Raw genomic sequence first — 24,685 nt, 5'->3', positions numbered from 1 at the left:
TAGGGTTTGTCCAAACTCAATTCAAAAAATCCAAATTGCTATATAATGCACAAACCTAGGTTTATAAGTTTGATTTAACTCCCTAAGACTAGGGCTGAGCAACGGAAGGGACGGGCTAGCTTGAAGGGTTCCTGTAGCCCACCTATATAGTTCAAAATGAGTATGGGCTAGTCATACTCATAGATAACCCATTTTGGTCTATTTAAAAACAAGTTAGTATAATTTAGGCAGGTTAGAACGGGTTTAGATTAGCCTATTTTTACCTCCAAATTTTGCAACACTCTAGCATAATTTATTAAGAAAATGATAGAACTAAGAAAAGGAGAAATTGAACTTATACATTAATATCTAGCCAACAAATTTGTAGATTTAGAAAAAAGAGAACAAATTTAAAGTTCATATATAAGATAAAGAAATGTTCTGTAAACAAAAGAAAAAAAGAAAAAGGTGTAAAAAAGCAACGCAAGATTTAGGTTTGTAACTTTAATTTATATATAAGATAAAGAACCATGTAAAAAAGTAACTCATGATTCAGATCTACAAGGTTACATATAAGATAAAGAAATGGGTGCAAAAAGCTTAGTTCAGATCTGCAAGTTTACTCTATAGGTCCTAACTTTGGATTTGAGTGAAAGAAGAAGGAGATCAAGACATAAGAGGGAGGGAGATAAGTCATGAGCATGGTCGAGCTTCAGCCTTTAACTCCAAATTGTGACACCTATGAGGCCACGACAAAGATTGAGTGAGGTGAGTGACAAACTTGAGCAGACGAGAGGCTGAGTGTGATTTTTGAGTTGAGCGAAGGAGGCAAAGTGTGATTTGTAAACGAGAAGAGCAGATGAGGGAAGGGATTGATTGATTGAAATATTTTTTTCTAAGGGCAAAGGTGAATAAGCATTTTGAGTTTGGAAAGTTTTTTTTAATATGTATAAGTAAACCTCTAGACGGGCCAAGACGGCAGCTTGAGGGCTAACCCATAGCCCATCCTGCCTATTAAAATTAAATATGGGCTGGCCTGTAAATTTAGCTTGCCTATTTTTTTTTCTTTCAATGGGCTGATTTTAGTTCACATGTTTTAACTGTATATGGGTGAGTTTGGCAGGTTATAGGTTGTCTGCTCATCCCTACTCAAGACCTTAACTAAGGCAATGGGTTTGATTATATCATAATAAAAATGAATCTCAAGCCCCACATCACTCAAAACCTTCAAAAATTCACATAAAGGGAGAGGGAGAGGTGTAAGAAGCTTACTCAAAGATGAATCTTACTCTAAATGCTTCCAAATTAGTCCTAAAGCTGAGCCTTAGCAGCCACAAGTCGCTCTCTATTGCCTTCTCATGCTTATCCTTTCCCTTTTATGATTTTTGGTTCGATTCATGAATTTGATAAGTGCAAATTTTATCTATTCGCTGTGGCGTATGGTGTGTTTATTGTGAAGTATGGCACAGAGATACTCAAACACATTTTGGGCCTCTCTCTCTATGCCACGGCCCGCTCAAACTCTAACCTAGCCCTCTTCTACGACTGTCCAATGATCTAATAACTACATTAGTCTTTCGAAGATATCATTAGTTAAAAATTCACTTAAGTTTACCATTCTGCCCTTCTAAACACTTGAAATTTTAAGATTTAAAATCTAGGATGTTACAATATCCACAGTGAACAAAACAAATATGGCACTAAAAATTTTGGGAATTTCATGGTAAAGAGGAGGAAACATATGTGGACAAAATTTTGGTGGTTGGAGTTGTGGATAGTGAGAATAAAAGTTTATACTAAAGTGATTGAGTAAGTTTAAGGTTTAAATTAGGTCAAATTTGGGGCAAGGAACAAGAAAGGAAAAGGAAAAAAAGGAAAACTTTTTTTTTGAAATTTTTTCCCAAGGTCATAATTTTAAACTGAAGTTGTGACTTTAATCTTCTTTACTTCCTCAAAGTCTTGATGAAGTAGAACTTTTTGACAATAAAGAAATTCTACAAAATCTTGTTTTAAAACCTAATAAGTACACCCTTTAAAACTTCTCACTAGCATTATAAAAACTGCTCTAAATTTAATTCTTAACCATCACCTATCAACCACAAATAAATTTTTCCAATTAAAATGCAATCAATCTAGGGTTAAAATTATTATCATGCAAGTTAGTTTGGACCCTAGTGTAATCTTCCTCCACATAATACAAAGGTGAGACATAAGGATATTGCTCATTATAGTGACCATCCTCAAAATAATTACAAGTATAATCATGTCGAGATTCACAAGCAAGAGTGGCATAACTATAATTTATGTTAATTAGCATCATACTTACAACATCCACTTATCCCATTAGTCCACCAAGGAGAATCTATACATCAAGAGAAAAACACAACTTAATTCTTAGTGTAAGGAAAGCATAAGACAAAAAAACTAAAAAACATAAAAACACAAAGAAAACAAGTAACAAGTGGAAATACAAACACATAAGAAACAAAATTTATAATGTTCAGGTGAAATTTACTATCACTAATCTAAGATTGACTAAAATATTTTCAAAGCCAAATCCTTAGTAATAGCACCAAAAGCTTACACTCCGCAAGTGCACGAATTGTAGCAAGTAATACAAAGTAAGTGGAGTATCATTATTACCATAGAGATTTGTGTTAAATTATGGTCAAATAAAAAGACATTGTGAATTCAATTAACTTGATGCAAATCCAAAGTATCATGGGCATTTAAAATATAAATTAAATGTGTAAAAGAGTATGAACACATAGAAAAGAAATTGATTCAAAAATTTTTAAAAGTAATTAGGCTTAGAATTATTTATCTCCCTTTATACTTGAAGAATACTCAATCAACCCCCAATATATTTTGCTTTTAATGAATAATTATGCTATTTAATGATACTAAATTACCCATAAGTACTTTCTCAAGTCTCCAAGTAGGATTTTAAGGTTAATTAATCCCTTAATCTCTTAATTAAATAATTAAACTTCAATTCTCATTCCAAATCCTATGTTATTATGTGAAGTTAACGAGTGTATCTTTACCTCATAAATAAAAAAATCCATTCAACTTACAAATTTTAAGTTTTCACACAATTTATCTCAAGTTTTACACTTAACCTTGCTCTTTCAATCATTTACTATTACAGAAAAAGGGATAGTTAATGCCTTATAATAATTGATGCTTATTTGAAAAAAAATGACAAATAAAAAAGATGGAGAATAATTAATGGTTTTTCATAAATAAGCATCAAATATTTTAACACACACTTGACGGTTATTTACTAATAGCTATCAAATATATATATTTAATGATTTTTAAACATGACCATTAAATAAATATGAAATATATTTGACGGTCTTGGCTAAACAAATGTTAAATTAATAATTTAAAAAAATTTAAAATTATGCACATACTTGATGCTTGTTCATAACAAGTATGTTCATGACATACTTGGCGGTTATTTCATAACAAGTGTCAATTATATAATCCTTGATAGTTATCATGAAATAACAATAACTGTCAAGTATTATCATTTAAATTACCTTTTAGAATCATTTTTGTGTTACATTTCTGCAAAACCTTCATCATGGAAACATACCCAGAGCCATCGAGACCCATTTTTTGTCATTCCAACTACTAAAAAATGCATTTTTGCTCTCGATTCTTAGGGAGTTTTTGATTCTCAACCTCTATAATTCTCTAGGATCATCGTCTCTCTGTTTTTCTCCATTTTTAGCTTTCCCTTTTCTTCTTGAGGTTGATTCTTGCTTTTCCAATCATTAATCTTCATTTTGAATCTATGAGTTGTTAATTTTGATTTACATATACAATAAGTAATTTCTGTGTTGATTATTTAGATCTCCATTGTTGTTCTTTTTAATGGGTGTTTAAAATTTTAAATTTTTAGGTGCTTAATTATGCTTGTTCTGTAATTAAATGATTAGTTTAGTTTTTTCACTCCTTGAGTTGTCAAATTTCACATTACTAGTTTTTGAATTGATTGAAAATTGACTTACGTAGAAATAATTTTGAGGTTTTAAATTGATATATATAGTGTTTGATGTAGTTTATATGATTTTAATTAAAATTGGGCTTCTTATTAATGTTGTTATTATTGTTGTTGGATCGTACATAGTCATGTTATGGATAACTTGATTTTTCTAAAGGCATAAAGCCTTAATCATACTCATTTTAAGTCGTTATATACACTACTGAATTTTTTTGAAATTATTCTTGGATATAATTTTATGTGATTGTTGTTATGGATGTTATTGTTGTTGTCATTTAGATTAATAAAGGGTATAAAGCCTGAGAAACTCTCTTTTTAAGTTGTTATGTTGTTGAAATTATTTCAATGTCTAGCATTAAAATGTAATTATTAGTTTTAAACAATATTAAAGAGGGAATGTGTAAACATATGGTTAGTAACTTATTGACTGATTAATCCTTGTATCTAATTCTCCCACTATCTAGGAGTAGTTAAAGTCACTAATTGTATTTTTCTCTTAATCTTTTTAGGATTTATGGATAAAGAATGGATGTTTTCCAATCATCTATTTAAGGAATATTAGGATGGGGTGGCGAATTTCATTAAGCTTGTAGTTAAGCATGTGGAGGACCCTGTTAGAATTATTTAGCTATGTTTAAAGTGTGGTCTTGTGAAGCGAATTAGTCCAAATACTTGTGAAGAACACTTAGTGATTAATAGGATGGATCAAAGTTAGACAATGCATAGTGAGGCAAATGATGATATTAGTTATAGCCAAGAGCATAGTGAAAGCTGTGTATCATCTCTTAATGATTTTAACACATGTATACTTGAGGAAGATTGTCTCAAACAGATAGCCAAAGTGATTAAAGAGAATCTCAAGGATTATTCAAAAATGTTTGAGAAGTTGAAAAGTGATGCGGAGATGCCATTGTATGCTGGTTGTAGTGCATCAAAGTTGTCAGTAGTGTTAAAATTGTATAACATGAAGGCAAAACACGGATGAAGTGATGTGAACTTTACTGAGTTGCTTAGGTATTTGAAAGTAAAATTACTTCTTAAGGAAAATAAGCTTCCTTTCTGAACATATAACGCAAAACAAGTGCTACAATCAATTGGCATGAGTTATGAAAAGATACATGTGTGACTTAATGATTGCCTTTTATTTTAAAATGAATATATATTATTAATTGAGTGTCTGAAGTATAATGCCTCACGCTACAAGCAGAATGAATCGAGTCCGGCAAAGGCACAATGGTATTTTTCAATCGTGCATAGATTTAGATATATGTATAGTAGTGTAGAAGTTGCAAAAAGCTTAACATAGCATACGAATGAAAGGATGAAAGATGGCATACTTTGTCATCATACTGATTCTCCATAATAGAGAAAGATTGATTATGAGTACCCTAAATTCAGGGAAGAGAATAGAAGCCTACACCTTGCTTTATCTACTAATGGGGATGAATCATCATGGGCTTCAAAGTAGTAGCCACAGCACATGACCAATCATTTTGGTGATTTATAACCTTTCTTTATGGCTTTACATGAAGCATAAATATATAATGTTGTCCATGCTAATTGCGGGACCCAAGCAACCTAGGACTAACATAAAGATATATTTGACTCCTCTAATTGATGACTTGAAGATCATTCGAGAGTTAGGTATAGAGATATATGATGGGTATAGAAAAGAAAGTTTCAATTTAGGAGCTATGCTATTTGGTACAATTAATGACTTTCCTACCTATGGTAATATGTTAGGGTATAACATTAAAGGAAAACTTGGATGCTTTATTTATGAAGAGGGAACACATTCTATAAGGCTTTAACATGGAATGAAGAATATTTACCTCAAGCATTATAAGTTCTTACACCAGTGGTTAAGAAAAGCTTTCAATGGAAATCCAGAAGAAAGAAAGACACCTTTTTTGTTAATAAGTGATGAGCTAGTTAAGAAGATCAAGGATTTAGATATTGAATTTGGAAAATGATTTTCAAGGCACCTTAGGACAAGCAGATAAAAGAAGAGATCTATTTTCTTTAAATTTTCTTATTGGACCACCTTGGATATTAGGCATTTTCTTGATATTATGCATATTAAGAAAAATATCTGTGAGATTCTTATTAGTACTTTACTCTAAGTGTTAGGAAAAATAAAAGATAGTGTAAAGGCAAGGTTGGACATAGTTTCTTTATGAATAAAAGAAGAATTGGCATCTCAAGATAAAGGGAATCGTACTTTTCTTCCTTTAGCAACTCATATGCTATCTAAGAAAGAGAAAACTACATTTTGTGAGTTTTTTAATGCAGTTAAAGTTCCTAAAGGCTACCCTTCAAACATTAAAAATCTTGTATCAATGAAAGATATGAAGTCGAAGGGCTTAAAATCTCACGATTGCCATGTTTTAATAGAGGATTTCATTTTAGTGGCTATATGTGCAATTTTACCCTTTAAAATATGAAGGATGATCATTAAGTTATATTTATTTTCCAAGTCCATTTATAGTAAAGTGATTAACCTATATAAGTTGCCAAGGTTGCAAGCCCAAATTGTATTAATACTGTGTGAGCTTGAGATGTATTTTTCATCGACATTCTTTGATATTATGTATGCCTAATTGTTCACTTAGTTAGGGAGGTTCAAATGTGTGGGCCTACTTATTTAAGATGGATGTCTCCTATTGAGCATTATATGAAGATTTTCAAAGGTTATGTGAAAAACTAAGTCAATCGGAGGATTGCATTATTGAATGATATAGTTGTGAAAAGGCTATTGAATTTTATACTGAGTACCTGAGCCATATTAGTTATGTTAGGCTTTCAAAGTCTCAGTATATGGGTAGAACAGGTAGAGGGGGAATAATGGGAAATAAAGTCTTTACTATCTCAAGTGTATAGTGGGAGCAAGCCCACTATATGTGTTGCACAATACTGAAGAGGTTAAAGAGTATGTAGACAAGAATATAGTTGAAATTAAGAGGGATAATCTCAATAGATCATAAATTTGTTATGCTAGGGAATACAATAAAAATTTTACAACATTTTTTAAGGAGAATATTCTTTAAATGTTAAATGTTGATTCTAATTGAGTTTCTAAAAAGTTGATATGGTGAGCTAACGGTCCAAGCAAATAGGCCATTTCTTACACTACTTACCTTGTCAATGAGTACACATTTTATATAAGGGAGCAAGATAATAGGAGCACAATGCAAAATTATGGTATAACTATTATAGCTCATTCCATGCATATTTCTAGTACTAAGGATAAACATTCTATCTATGCAAACATGTCATACTTTGGTATAATTGAGCATATATAGGATTTAGATTACATATCCTTTCAGGTTCCAGTCTTTGGGTACAAGTGGATTGATTGAAAAAATGCCTTGAAATTTAATTATTAATTTGGATTTGTATAGGTGAATTTGAGCAAGGAACAGTATAAAGATGAGCCTTTCATTTTGGCACAACAAGCTAAACAAGTGTTTTATGTCTTTGACCTTACTAATAAGAGATGATCTATTCTTTTGTTACGCAAAAAATTAAATGAAAATATAGTAGTTGAAGCTGACCTATTTGAAGGGACATCAAATCAAAGTAACGACACTACAGATGATGCTTTATACATGAGAAATAATCACAATAAAGAAATTTAAATTTCCAAGAGGGGTAAATTATATTAGCATAAGAAGAAAATATTTCAAGGAGGGGGAAGTTAAAAATTAGAGTCAAGGAAATGAAAAAGAGCGACTTGAACATGAAACCTTTGAATTATATGTGCCATTTTTATTTAGAATGATTAATGTTTGAATTAATCGTGCCATTTTTATCTTAGTTGATTAATGTTTGAATTATGTGTGCCATTTTTAAATTTCTTGTGTTATAGATAAATGGTTTTAGATTTTAAGTCTACTGAAATCCCTCCATCAAATCTCGCTATAACTTCTACTAATACTCCATTATCACAAAAAAATTGGAGCAAGAATATAACAACATCCAGTGGGGCCTAATAATAATGGAAAAAGTTACAAAAACAAGAGTTGCAAGCAAAAAAATAGCAGTACAAAGGAACAAGAAAAGGCAAGCTATCAAATCTGTAAAAATTATAAGTTATATTGGGGTGTGGCAAAGACAACTATACCTATCATATAGAAATTATGGCACAAAGTTGATCAAGCCATGAAGGACATTGTTTGGGAGACCATGGCTATAAGTTGCATTTACTAAGTTATATTTTTTTATAGTATTTAAAATTAATACACCTAACATATTTATTTTATTTTGCAATCAGGATTTGAAATAGACAAGAGCAAGAAAGATTTTATCCTTCAAAAGGTTAGGAGGGCACTACTGTCTTTCAAACATTTTATCACACAGAAATATTTGGAAGACCATAATGCTAAATTTGTAGCCCAAGTTCCTCTCCTGTTATAGTCTTTAATAAAACAGGAAGATTGGGATGCTTTTGTTGCCCCTCGATGCGAGAAGGAATTCAAGGTATTTGTGTTTTTAAAATTTAAATTTTAGTACCTTTTATTAAATGTATTAATAAGATATTTTTGTTATTGATTAAAGGAATTGAGTGCCCAGAATAAGGAGAGAGTAGCCAAGAATGAATATCCTTACAGAGCAGGGAGGTTGGGGTATATAGGTGTGGAGCAAAAACAAGTAGAGGTGGAAGGATTAGATGTTACCATATCTAACCAAAGACTCTAGGCATTGGCACAAACAAACAAAGATGGAGTTATTAACAACCCTTGTGTGAAGGAGGTTATTGAAAAAAGTATAAGTATTATTATTATTATCTTTCAATTAATAAATGATTATGAAAATGTATACTAATCATATCTACTTTGCACAGGATTCCCTCTCTTAGGAAGTCTCACAGGGCAAGCTTCCTAAGTATGAGGACATATTGGCTAGAGCATTGGGGACCCCTAACCACCCTGGTCATGTCAAGGATGTCAGCTTCAGTGTTACAAAGAAACAATACTTTGGCAAGATAAAGAAGCGAACATTGGCTTCTTCATCCAAGGTCCAAGAGCTGAGAAAAGAGCAAGCAGTTATGAAGTAGTAGATAGAAGCCCAGGCAAAGTTAATGGACATGCTACTGAAGGGGAAGATCCCTAGGAGGCTTTTCATTGACGTTAGCCCTAGTAAAAAAGATAGCTACACAATTCTTTCAAACAAAATATTTAAGGTAATACACTTTATCTTCTAAGTTTACTTAACTATTTTTGTCTTAAAAATTAACATTGTTTGTTTATTTAGGGCAAGAATAACTGCAACTGTCTAGCAGATGATCCTTCACACAAAGTAGTTGCAACGGGACGCGTGTACAATATTTTCAGGGACACAATCCATAGCCTTCCCCTCCCACCCGATTGTGTTAAGGTTTCCTTGCTTGTTGTAATCGATCCCAATTATCCATTACCTTATCATACTGATAAGATGTAGATGATAGGAGATGTATTAAGGAGCTTCATTGTATGACCTAGCCACCTTGTAACAGTAGGTATACTAAAGCTAGCAAAGGACCCAAAGCCGCTAAAGGACCAATTGCTAGTAAGAAAAAAGGTATATATGATTTAAATAGTTGTTTAGAATCTTTGAATATACATGTATAACTTTTTCATTATATAATTGAGGGAAAAAGCAACTTGAAGGGCAAGGTGTTAAGCCACACCAAAGAACTAGCCATGATTTCACAGCATCCAGTGCCTATGCTTATTGTAAAAAATAAATTTTATGGTTCTCTTGAGACTTATGCTTCATCTACAAGGATAGTTTGTTTAAGTGCTGATTAAGGATATTATTAATTTTGATGATAGGTTATTCAGTAGAGCATCATTTGAAATTGTTCGGGATAAAATTTTAAATGAAATTCTCAAACACGATATGGCGAGAACTAATTTAATGACCTTCTACCTAAGGTAATTCTTCAATATTGCTCAGTTAATTACTTGAATTATATATATGTGTGTGTGTACACACACGTATTGACTTGTTTATTTTTTTTACCCAAGTCACCTTTATACCTCATTTATAGTTCTTGGTAGCCTCGAGTTAAGAATCAAGCTAGTTAATCCTCATAATGTCTCTCCCCACAATGATCTTATGAAGGAAGCTCTTGAAGATCAACCAAGAATGCTTTAAATCAATTCCAAGAAAGGGGAGCAGACAAGGATGCTTTATTTCTCGCTCTTTACTTCCAAGAGTGAGCTGCTAATACTTGTTACGAGTAATTTTTTTTATATTTACTCATTTGATAATACATACTATTTCTTATTAAGGGACACTGAATACTTGTTGTGGTTAATCTCGTTGCTCCAAAAATATGGTATTTCGATCCCCTTAATGGAGAACCCAGTAATAGGGAAAATATGGTCGTACTTTTTAACAAGCTGGATTTTTTCACTTGTTATTTTTAGTTTCCATACATATATATTTCTCACATTCATTCCATACTTCCTTTTTAAAGCTGTGGTGTTGTATCGCACTGCGACCGACAAAAGTGTATCCCCTAAGATGAGGGCATTCGACTCTTTAAAAAAATGGGTCACTGTTAAGGTATTTATTTAATTGGCCAAGTTTTTAAGCAAGAAATTGTGTTATGTTTTACAATTTTATTTATATGTATTTTTTTTATAGTGTCCACTCTAGCCAGATCAAAGCAATCATTGTAGTTATTACTTGATGAAGTTCATGAAGGAAATTATCACCCATGACCCTATCACATTATCTAACAAGGTATATATATTAAATTTAATTACACTTTAATTATAAATTTTAACCAATTTTAATTAGCTACCTGTTAATTTAAAATTATTGTGACTATTTACTTATAGTACTTCGAGGACGTCTATTGCATTTGTGAAGCAGCTGCACATATAGAATAAATCCCTGAAGAGGTGGCCCAATATGTTTTTAATATGTGGGTAGCGACAGTGGTTAGGCTGGCATAATAGTTAGTTACATATATATATACATTTTACACATTATATTATATTTTTGACCAATTTTTATGGCTTGGGCCACTTAGTTTTGGAACTTTAGTTTTAAAATTAGCTAAGTATAGATTTTTTAGGTTTTAAGGCTAAAAGTATAGGAATTTTAATGTTATCTAGATAATAAATATTATCAGAAACATTCATTGTATTATTTCTGGTTGCTAGCTGACTATTTTGTTTTGTATTTATATCTTTATGCCTAAAAAGATGCCACAAATACTTAATGTTATTTCAAAATAACTGTTAAGTATTTATATATTTGAGGTTTATTTTCAAATATAAGCATCAAGTATTTGTTATTTGTTTCTAAATAAGGATAAAGTATTTGATAATACTTGACACTTATTTAAAATAATCATCAAGTATTTATGGCCAAAACCAGGCCATAAATATTGACGATTAAAAATCGTCAAGTAAGGTTGCCTTAATATATGTCGCACCCTTACTTGATGGTTAAAAACGATCAAGTATTGAAAAAAAAATAAGCGTCAAATATGGGACTTTTCTATACTAGTAATTAATCAAATGAATCCAACAATCTAATTGATGGCTAATCAACTACAAGCATTAAGAATAGAGTAAAATCAACATAATCACATCATTAATCACATATATAAAGGGGAAATTAAATGAGTATTTAATCCACATAAGAGTTCAAAATAATCGTAGAAACAAGGTTTTAGTTATAAATGTTCATAAAGCCGATGTGAAAATACTGATATATTAGCACAAACATTGAACAAGAGAAAGGAAAGGACAATGGAGAAGAAGGAATCAAGATATGAAGTAAAAATCTCTTCAAGTTTTAAACCATAACTCATTCTCTACCAAATTCAAGCCCCAATACACTCAAAGCTCCCAAATAATTCTAAAAAGTCCAAGATGTCAACCAAAGTAAAAAAAAAAAAAAAAAGACCTCATATACACCAAAATCCTAACTTCATCAACTAAATAGAATGATTTGCTTTGCTGTCGTGAATAAAGTTGTGACTTTGCATTATTCTTCACGCTTCTCCCATCTGGCTTAATTACACTTTGCACCATATTTCTTCATGTCAATACATTCCAAAGCATCACTTAATGTCTAAAAATGCCCCCATCATAACATTAAACCAAAATATTAATAAATTAGCTTGAAAATATCAAAGTAGAGCCATCATGTGAATTTTCAAAAATAATATACTCAATTTCCTAACTTGAATGGTCAAAATATGTACAATTGTGCTAAAACATATTAAAAATCTAAGAAAAATGTGATGAAATGACATGAAATTTTAGAAGTTAATAATAATCATATTTATTTAATTATACAAATGTTGGCATTTATCATGATATTTATCCAATGGCCAAAGGCGATTGGAGACGCAATACATCAGAGAAAATCCGAATTGGTAATGTAATATGAGAATTCATTCCGTTATTTATTTGCGTATATAGCCGTTTCAATGTCTCTCATCACTTTATTAGAAAATTAAACTACATGTTTTGTCTTATTATATTATATTATATTATATAATATATATATATATATATATATATAATTTTTTGCAACTAGAAGTACTAAATTGACGGGAAAGAGCTTCCAAACACTTGTAAAGAGTCACAAGGGACTTTAGAATCATTCCCTTTCTTTGTCATATAAAATGTGGACATTGTGAACAATGCAATCTAGAGTTAGCTCCACGTCAGTTTTCCTATATTAATTATTGTTTAAATAAATAAATAAATAAATAAATAAATAATTAGAGAGAGAGAGAGTCACTTCATCACATGACTTAAAGCTACATATGTATTATAAATGGGTTCATCTGATCACACCTATCAATTTGTTTATTTAAATAAATAGGGGCGTGATTATTGCAATTTTAAAAAGTAGTAGAGGTTGTGTCACTTGGAATACATAAAGAGCCTAATTGAGTCACAAATCCACATCGCTTTTGGGGAGTTTTTAATTACTTTTGAATTAAAAGTGATTCGAAGAAAAACAATTAAAAATGATTTAAAACTTGAAAACTAATTAAGTCAATTTTGGGGCTATCTTTGCATCCTTTTTGGATGCTTCCAAAGTAATGGTTGGAAAAAGGAACAAAATTAAATATGATTAAAAAGTTAATAATGGGCGAGGTTCTAATGTGATAGGATATTAATGGTGATGATCTCTAATTAAATTAAATGTATACTTGAATTTTTTATTAGTGTTCTTTATTGTTCCATTGGTTTAATGTTGCTTCTTAAGCACTAATGGTGGGCCATAATCGTGATTTGGGCGATCTTATGTGATAATATAGGCATCTCACTTTAATCAATAACAGCTAAAGAGAGCATGGTTGACGCCCTCAAGTCATTTTCCTAAATTGATGGTGAAAACCATTGCAACAAGTTCTAAAAAAGTTGAACACAACAAATAAATAAACAGGTTAAAATGTATCTTTAGCTCTCTAACTTTATATAAGATTTCAGTTTAATCTTTTAATTTTATAAAATATATTTTCAATCCTCTCACTCTAACACTATTAATTTTAAATAATATTTTTTATGCTAATAATTATTATTAACTTAACATATCAACATTTCAAAATATTTTATTAATATTTAAAAGTTCAATATAGGAATCTCTTGTTGATGAGACTGGATTAGTATTTACATAATTTACAAATTCTTAGCTAGATATAATTAAAAATAAATTTAAATGGTTTTTTTAACAAATGAAATTCATTAAAAACTCTTCTCATCACAAGCTGGTTTATTGTCAATTAAGGAAGACAGTTGTTAATGAATCAACAAGAGACATGGAAAGCATGACACCGACAATTTGCTTCATCAGTCCACATAATAGCAAGCAAAAGAGTAAGTGCTCATGTGGGGACAAAGTGCCACAAAACTCACACACATGTGGTCCCAAGATACAAAGTGTGGGATCTGCTTCCTTCTTCAAACTATATACAATCCAGTCTCATGTACCTTCCCATGTGTTTCCCTACATTATCAGTGGAGAACACATGTCTCACCATTTTCACACTCCTCTCAACTCCAAACCCTAATCTCTCTCTCTTTTCTTTTTCTTCACCTTTTCCTCTTTAATTCAGGACTCTCAACTCTAACAGTGTTAACTAAATCTGTGTTTGGCTCTGTTCAGTCCGTTCATGTATATGCATGCATGGATATTGCTGGATTGACATCCATGCATGCATGCATATATGGAGAGAGAGAGAGAGAGAGGCCTAAGTAACAATCTATATATGTTTTGGGGGTGACTCAAAAATTAATGAAATCCTAATTGTTTGACTGAGATCTTCTGCATGCCTATTTCATATGAAAAAGGAATTAATGGAAATGGAAAGACAAGTCACTCTAGGTGCATGCAGACGCATGAATGTTATCATATACATATTATTGCACATGATTTTTGAATTTCATTTTATTCTCATCCACAAACCTAACCCCAGAAATGATAAAATTGAGCTTTTGAACATAATATCATCTAAAGTACTTCTTTCTCTAATATGGAGAGCATATGGGATATAATTAGGTATATATATCTGTTTTTGAAATATCTATTATTGATCATTAATTTCTTTTTTTTTGTTAAACTGATTATCAATATCTTTAATAAACAATATAAATATATATATATATATATATGTTAATAATTTTCATAACACCGTTAAAAAAGTCAAATAAAAATTTAACAGCTAAAACAAGTAAGAACAAATGTCTGGAAAAGAAAAAAATTATATGAGAGGATATCTAGCTGGCACACAAAATGTCGCCGCGAGAACTCTTGTCGCTGATTCAATCTGCGACGACAATAAAAGTCATCGTTGAAAGTTAAGAATCTGCGGCGACATTTGTCGCCGCCGAAAGTCGCTGCTGAAAATTTTTAGCAGCAGCAAAAAGTCGCCACAATATCGCCGCGAGAGCTCCTGTCGTTGATTTCAATCTACGGCGATAATAAATGTCACCGCTAAAAGTTGAGAATCGATGGCGACAAATGTCGCCGCAGAAAAGAAAATTTGTTGCAACCAAATAATAGTCACCACTAAAAGTTGACAATCGACGGCGACATTTTGTCGCCGTAAAAATCACACATCAACGGCGACTATTTTTGTCGCTGCTAAATGTTAAGTATCAGGGGCGACATTTGTCGCCACTGAAAAGTAATGTCGGTTCACTTACACACATGGTACCACGTCACCATCCACGTGGCACCCCACCTTGCACCATATGGCGCCATGCATCCTCCACGTGTCACCCTCACCTCACACCACGTGGCACCATGTCACTCTCCATGTGTCACTCTCATCACACGCCACGTGTCATCATGTCACCAATTTATATTTCCATTTTGAAAGTTGTTTCCTCCAAGGTTTGAAACTGTGACCTCCTCCTTTTGTGTCCAACCATTTTGCCACTGAGCTGGAATGAACCTATAGTCTATTATTGCATAATAAAAAAAAACACACACACACACACATTATTAAACTATACAAACACACACACACACACACACACATATATATATATATTAAATATTAAATATTATAAAATATCATTACTATCCTTAAATACTTCAATTTAATTCTTTTAATTTATAAAATTACAAATTATATTATTTATTTTGTTTAAAGTAAACTATAAATATAATTGATACAATATCATTTGTATTATTTATTTTAATTTTTTTACTTCTTAAGGTAGTTATATTATTTATTTTAATAGTCATATTTATAATTATAATATAAAAAATATCTAAGAATAAATAGTAAAAATACTGACGATTATACATTAGTTTATAATTATTTATGTTTCTAAAATAGCATCAAGCTTTAAAGTTACTAGTGTTAAATGTAGAATTTAAATTAAAAAATTAGATTAGATGAAATATCATTCTATGAATAAATAAATTTAAGTATCACATGTTTAATTATTATAAACAAATAGTGTTATTGACTTCTACATTGATCTAATGACTTACGCTTTCTCTCTCTTCTCTTCTATTTTGAATATTTAAGATTTTTTTACTTATTAGTTATAATTTTAAATTTAATTTCTTTTAGTTATTAATTAGTCAAAAAATATATATTAAAAAATTTCATGCTTATTTTGGCCATTAAATATCTTAACTGGCTTTTGAATAAAATTATCCAAATAAATTTCAGTTTATCTAATAGACTTCTAAAAAAAATATATCCAAACATAAATCATCTGATATTTATTGACTTTTCTTCTAATCTTAGTTTGCTAACCTCAGTTGAATCTTAACCTTAGTTATAAATTTTTTAATACAAACACACACATAAAATAATATGGTTTGGCTTAATTCTTTACTTTAGTTCATTAGCATTAAATAAGACATTAACCTTATCTTAAAGTTACAATTTAACCATAGAATATATTAAATGAAAATTCATTATGTAATTTTATATATTCATTATAAAATTACAATAATACAAAAAAATTAATGTCTTAAAATATTAAATATTAGATAAATAAAAATAAAAAATTATGATGATAATACAAAATCAAACTTTCAACGGTGACATTCGAAGTTGCCACTAAAAGTCGACTTTCAGTAACGACTTGTATGTCACTGCTGAGACTTACAACATAATTTTTTAAAAAAATTATAAAAATGTTGACAATCAGTGGCAACACCAAAAAGTCGTCACTGAAAGTCGACTTTCAGCGGCGACTTTTTGGTGTCACTGCTGAAACTTACAATATAATTTTTTAAAAAAACTATAAAAATGTTGACAATCAGCGGTGATACCAAAAAGTCATCATTGAAAGTCAACTTTCAGCGATGACTTGTATGTCATCGCTGAAACTTACAACATAATTTTTTAAAAAAAATTATAAAAATGTTAACAATTAGCAGCGACACTAAAAAGTCATCGCTGAAAGTCAACTTTCAGTGGCGACTTGTATGTCGCCACTAAAACTTACAACATAATTTAAAAAAAATTATAAAATGGCCAAATCTTTCATATTTATAACGAACTATTTTTATTTTATCTTTTTTAAAATTATCTCTTCTAAAGGTTTTTCTATGTTTTTTCAGGAAATATTTTTTATGTCTCATATATCTTTTATAAGAATATTATATATAATTTTTTTTATTTTTCCTATAGAAGGGGCTTGTATTTTCCTAACTCTAGTTTTTTCTTGTTTTGTATCACTATGTATTTCTTTTTACATTTTTATTTCATTGTATAACTTTAATCCCGTGATATTTATAATATTAATTATTTGTCAATATGTTAAAAAAATAGAATTTATTGTTCTTGGTTATAACTAGTAAAATAAAAGTAGAAGAAAATATAGAAAAAGAAATAGAAAATGAAATAGATAACACCCCTTTTGAAATAAATCAACAAAGATACATGAACATAATATCACATATAACTTATAAAAAAATGATATTGCCAAGTAAGTTTAGTAACAAACAGAGAATATTCAAGAAATATAATATTCAAAAATCCTGTGAAAGAGTAGGAAAGGTAGGCAGTGGTGTTCCTATTAAGCCTAATAAGAACAATATCAATAGAAAATAAAACTTGTAGAAATAGAAATATGAGATGGTTCGATAAGATATTAGGATCTAAGTCAAAAAAGAAGAATAAAATAAGTCTTAATAGTCTCAGTTTACAACCAAAAAGGAATAGTGAACCTGAAGGAGAAATAGAAGAGATAGAAATAAAGAAATACATTATAAAAGAATTCAAGAACAAATAGAAATCCAAAAAATAGAAAATAGAATAAATTAAATAAGAAAAAAATTTGAAAGAGATATTTGTGCAAAATATCCAAATTCTTTTTGAAATAGAAAAAGACATAAGAAATCATAGGTGAAAAACCAATATGACAAAAGAAGAAAAAGGAAAAGTAAAAGAAAAACAAGAGTTGAATCTTGTTAAAAAATAATTTAAGCACAAAAAAAAAAGATAATTAGGTGAAGCAAATCAAAAGAGCTAATTTAACCATGATTTTTCTAAACTTCTATAAAATTAGAAGACTTTTGATTTTGCAAGCATTGAGTTAAATGGCCCATTCTCTATCTCTTAATATAAATCTCTCTCCACTTATAAATTACAAGATATGTATGTGTATCTATACATACATACATACATACAACTTGGTTAAATAAATGGAAATGGAAATAAATTAAAATTTAAATAAAAAGAACATCATGAAATTGGTAAAACAAAAATATATTTTTTCCTATGGAAAATACTTTAATCTAATTTTGAAAACACATAAATTGAACTTGTCATAAAATTTAATTTCAAAAGTATAAGAAATATCACTACAAAAAAATTATAAAAATATTAACAATCAGCGGCGACACCAAAAAGTCGCCGCTGAAAGTCGACTTTCAATGGCGACTTATATGTCGCCGCTGAAACTTACAACATAATTTTTTAAAAAAAATTATAAAAATGTTGACAATCAGCAGCGACACTAAAAAATCACCGCTGAAACTTACAACATAATTTTTTTAAAAAAATTATAAAAATGTTGACAATCAGCGGCGACACTAAAAAGTCGTCGCTGATTTGCAACTTTCAACAACGACAATAGACATCGCCGCTGAAAGTGTGACTTTCTGCGACGACTTCAAATGTCGCCGCTAAAAGTTGAGAATTAGTGGTGACTTTTTAGTATCGCCACAGAAAATTGCCGCTAAAAGTCTTTTTTTTTTGTAGCGTGGGTTTTGAAATTTTGTTTCAACATTGAATGAGATTTATTATTATATTTGAAGATTACTTCAATATTTTAAAAAATTTACAATATTAAGTACATTTCTTAAAGTTTTTCATATAAATTAATAACATTATATTTTTTTTAGTCTTTGAAAATAATGATGATTCTCACTAGGTTTTCCAATTATCTGAATTAAATATCCTGTGCCTAGTGAAAAGATCGTTACCAAGCAACAGTGATCAGTAGAGATAAGAATCAAATTGCGGAATCTTATGTGAAGAAAGCGATGAAACTTGATCTTGACAAGTAAATAGGTCTTATGGTCTACAAAATAAAGCATTTATGGGAAGCCAAGTACAGCACAGAAGATGAAGCCAAAATATGGTACAAGTTTTTGCTTGGCTACCACTGGTCCAACAACACTCTCCAGCCAGCATATGTTCACAATTTTTTTGTTTTTTTTAATCCATGAATAGGACAAGACAGTGTTATACTAGATCCTCAATCCAGTACTGTACAAATTGTTAATTTTTTTTTTATGTTCTGTTGAAAATGACCTTTGAAAGTTTGAATATTGGAATTGTCAAGGAAGAATGAAAGTTAAGTTTCAAACGAGAGAATCAATAACAGTTCAGTGTCTGATAAAATTTTCTTAAAAATAAGTTACAAAAATCAATTTAATCAATTAAAATTTTATAAATTTCTTGCAAATAATATATTTAAATTTTAGATATAATTTTTAATTTGCAATTAAGATTCTTGTCTATAAAGTATTTGAATTAATATAATTTTTTAGAAAATTTTGTTGAATCTAACTGTCATGAATTCTTTCTTTTGAAACTTTTATTGCCATTCTCCCAATTATCAATGTTTACAAAAAATAAATGTTTAGAATGCATTTAGAAATTTGCTAGAAAAAAGGAATGTATTTAGAAAAATTGAAAGAAACATATGATAATTATTAGGAGATATAAGGCCTCTTTGGATACCATTTTAAAATCAATTATGCGTTGAAAATCATAATTTTAAAATTTTTTATCTAAACACCTCAATTTTTGGACCAAACCTCATTTGGTTTTCAAAACTTCCTTTAGTATAAGCTAAAATTTATTTCATTTGAAAAAGCAATTCTGACCATTATTGATTTGCCACTTTGAACAGCATAATTATCCACTCAAAATTAATTTTAAAAAAATTATCCTAACATCCTAATTTTATCAAAATTAATTTTTAAAAATTTATAAAACATCATCATGTTTTAATAATTAATTTTTTTCAATTGAGATTCAAGTCCACCGGTAGATGTTGTACCCATTATTAATCATCTGATGCTACTATATATAATACTCTAATATAGTGGGATTAAAGTGCGCCATCTAGCTAGGTAGCCCTGGTTTTCCTAACCCTAGCTACCTAGCTCTCTCATCCCTTGCAATGGAGAATCATTGGATCCACATAATAAAGCATAAAGGGATTGTTAGGTTCAAACACTTTTGTGATTCTAATTATAATGGAGATCCTAATGGGAGTCATCTATAAATTAACCTTCTTTATTAATGTCTGTTAATTTCCACCAGTAATCCCATGTTATGTAAATTTAATCATTGGGACCCACACCTAAAGAAGATTAATTAATTAAGACCGTCATAACCCATTTCTGCTGCATCTTCCATGACGTGAAATGATGAAACACTAGCAGGCAAAACATAATTGAAAAGGGAAAATTACATCTAGGGCACACCCCAAGGTTAATATTCAAAATTACTTCAAGGTTTTACGCAAAGATTTGGAAAAGTTACTATTATAATCAATGGGAAAAGTCACTACTGATGGAAGAACCATTAATTATAACTGCAATTTTCTTAAAACATAGAAGTAATTTTTCTAGTTTGATAAAGGTTTAGTAAAACTTAATGATAATTTGATTTACAAGACCCTGTAACGCATTCTTTTAAGATCCAAGTCCTTAACTACAATTTTTATATTAATAAATGCCATGATTGAGTAGTTGACCATTTTTTCGTTTAATTAACCATGACACAGTTCAAAAATAATTACAATTACTAAAAGCCTACATGTAATTAAATTATTTTTGGATGCTATTGTGTGATTGGGTCATTTGAGTATTGTCGTATTCCAAAGGTAGTTCTCTCAAAAGCGTTCTCTATACATAAATTTAAACTCAAAACTTCATGTTTAAATAGTTGTAATTTCTTTCACTAAGATCAATGTTTATTAGTGACCTACAGCTAAGTAATTTCATTGAGTAGGTTGGCCACTAGAAGGATTGTTTTAATGATGATTAATCATCAAATCTAACAGTTAAAAAAGATGCAAGCTTTCACTTCAAAGGTGATCCGTTTCATGGGGATTTACAAAGAGACTTTCTTTATCTCACGAGAAAAAAATTGACTAATTGCAAGGTAGCTTTGAAAACTGATGGAATAGAACACACGTATCAGTAAGAGGGGACAGGGTGGGTCAGTAAGGAGTTGTGATGAAGACTTTGGCGTTCAATTAAGGAGATCTTTCTTCTTTTCCTTGATTAATTATGCTTAATCCATTATCATTACTATCATTTTGCTTTTAAAGCACCAAAAGCTCTCACACTCTCTCTCGTAGTTAGTAAGATTTGCAGATCTCTCTCAAAGCAAGAAAACCAATAGAGAAAAAATAAGACTTCAACGTCAATCACGCAAGCTTCCTAAAACAATTATTCATCGCTATCAACACGACAATGGGTGGGGCCAAAACCTTAAGTTTCGCAATAACACGACAAAAATTGATAAAATAACTTCAAATTTGAACAAAAATATCTTTTGATTAACTTCAGATTAAATATTCACATATTGGACGTTCTGACATGCCTTAGAAAGATCCGTTGAGTTTTAGTTCTATGAATGATAGAAAATAGCATTTAGAAAATTAACTGGCATTAGTTTTAGTAGAAGGAATTATAACTAATTAAGTACATGGTCTTTGGTTTGGAATTGTATAATCACACAAAACACTTGTGGAATGAGTGAATAACTATCTCTAATTAAATCCAACAATGATCGAATCTAATTTAATTAAATAATCACTGTAAAAAAAAACATTTAGAAAGCTTTCTCCCATTTGAAACCCAATGAGTTGAATTGCCCTGAAAAAGATCATGTCACTATCAATTCGTTCTAACTCATGTACTAATTGGTGAAAACTATTGGAGTGAAGAAACAATAGTTTTGCAGTGAATTTTTAACCATCATCATTGAATATGCGTCGCTATCTGTCTCTCCGTGTCATTTATAGAAGTGGCCTTTCAAACAGACCAACAGTGAGTGAGTACTGAGTGTGAAGTGTATGTAAGTATAATTAAAGGTGCCAGCCATGACCTGTCCTTGTTTTCATATGTAGCTTCTATATGGACATAGGATCATAAGCTGAGATGTTCCGTGCGTTAACTTCTATTGAAAAAGTTATAAGCCAAATGGTGACACTAGTCGTGGGAGGTAAGAGGTTGGGATAATGTGAAACATGCGTATCCAACGAGATCATATGACAGATGAATATGATGTTGACACATGAGTCATGTAAGTAGTGATATATATATATATATATAAGTACCAGGACGCCAGGACGGATTGATCTATCGGACTCTATACAATCCGTGATATTCTGTCCAGTCTAATTGCAGAAATCTCATGCCTCTATTTTAATTGGACCATATTACTGTTGAGACGTGAGACACGCCCCATAAACACTACAAACTTTAAAACGATGTTATTTCATTTGACACAATAGAGAATGTGGCAGAATAACAACTGTCAGATCAAAATGAACGAACAAGATCTTTTCATCACTGTATCAGACTGAAAACCTAGCTATTAACAGCAGTAATGGTTCCATTTATGTTGCAGCTTCTATTCTCATATCTGTGTGACTTTGAGAGAGAGAGAGAGATTTGTTGAGAAATAAAAGTTGCACTTTTAATTTCATTTTTTGTGTAGGAACAGTGGTGGGTCAGCAGCCAGGGAGGAAGTAGAATTCAACATACACAGACATGGGCTTGACGGTGGATCATTGGGTTTCGTTCCTGTATGAGTACGTTTCGGGGTTTCTGGAGAGAATATGATCAAAGCCACTTGTTCTGTCCCAATCTTAGCCAATTGTTAATGTCGCGGTAAAGAAAGATGGCACAGGCACAACTAACTTAGCATTTATAATGAAGAAGCATGTCTTACGTGTCAAAGAAGTCGTCGGTCAAACACTGATGAGCTGAGTTTGAATTAACCAATTATTAATTGCTATAAGAATACCCATATTATTTTGGCTGTGAATGTTTGGTTTTAAATCAATGAGCATATAAAGTTAGAATGGCAAAGACAAGGATATGTAGGCATTAAAAAAAAACAAAAGAAAAGATTCTCAATGAGCATATACCCCAAAAAAAAAATGTGGCATCTATTAAAAAGAATATGGTAGAACATTATTTAAAATAGTTTGAAAGTATAATAAAAGGCCATGAAATGTGCCAATAAGGAGATTGAAATAAATAAAAAAAGTTATTGAACAATACTTTTTTTTATTAATAATATACCCAAATTAAAGGTTTGATTAATAATGTTGATAGAGCACAATGATCTTATGTAATTTATGCGGTCAAATTTACCTACTTAGATAAGTCTTCTACTTGTTGTTGTTATAAATTGATAGCACAAGACCCATGTAATTAAAATGTTATATAGATATATGTCTGAAAATTTTGCCGAAGTGTTAATTCTTTGTTTTATCAAACGTTATTAGTTTTTTTTTTTGGTAAGTATCAAATATTATTGGTTGATCAAACATTAATTTGTCTTACGCAAAGTTGAATTAAGCAATATTTTAATTATCACACTAATGTTTCTACTTTTTCTAACCTAACTGCATCAATTAAAAGAAGCCTCCATTTCCTTTCTCTCCAATCCTTCTTCAGTACAGCTTGTTATTAATTGGTTGGAAAATCAAACTGTCTCTAATGAAAGCTTATAAGTGATGGGTCCGAATACACACACACACACACACACACACAGAATGAATATTATATATATTAAGCTTATTTAATGCATTTGGTTGGACAAACCTATCAAGTTTTCATTGCTTCAGAAGTTGCCCTATATAATAATACACTAGAAGGTTTTGTACGTATGTGAGGGAAACTGTGTGAAAGCAGAAAAAATAGTAAAGAAAAGATAGCAAGATACGATGCAGAGCCAATCACTTTACATGGACTTGAAGTTGGACCATGCTCTCATCACATGCATCACATTCTCAAATCGTCTTCATTTTCATAATATATAATGCTCGTTCATTTGATCTACTTTCTTGTGTTGTTTCTTTCCTCATCTCCTTATAATATATAATTAATAACTTGAAGTGTCTTGTTTTTTTTTCGTTTTTTTATAATATCAAGATGCTTATATATTTTGTCAAATAATTGGTCGAAGTTATGCCTTTTTGTAATTTGAAACATGAGTAAATATAGAGATGTTCTTAGAGACAACTTTGATCCTCTTGGGACCCTGTTGTTTTTCTAACTTTCCATATTTCACACACTTTCTTCTCATTGGATGTCCTCTTCCCTCTCTTTGCATTGTGCTTTTTTTTTTTATATGATTTATTTAACAATATACAAAATCAGCTCACTGGAGATTTAGCTTCAACTGATACGCATTGCGAGATTTAAAAAATATATAATTTATTTATAAAATTAATATTTGATATAAGATTTAAAATGTGTGATACAAATTCAGGTTCATGTCTTGGTCCTATTTATGAGTAATTAACTTGGAGGATGGATTTTTGTGTTGGAGTCATTATGGATTTAAATCCTCTACGATTGAGACTGCAATTTTTTGTGGAGTTTGCATTTTTAAAAATGAAAAATAATATTTTACATTTATTTAAAATAATAAAATGAAAAAAATACTAAAAGAGAAAAAATTTATAAAAATTCAAGATAATATCAGCTTTA

Source organism: Prosopis cineraria, unplaced genomic scaffold (genome assembly GCF_029017545.1).
Source record: "Prosopis cineraria cultivar Desert tree isolate PC_DT_omini unplaced genomic scaffold, ASM2901754v1 PC10, whole genome shotgun sequence".
NCBI lineage: Eukaryota > Viridiplantae > Streptophyta > Magnoliopsida > Fabales > Fabaceae > Prosopis > Prosopis cineraria.
Note: the sequence above shows the minus strand (reverse complement) of the source record.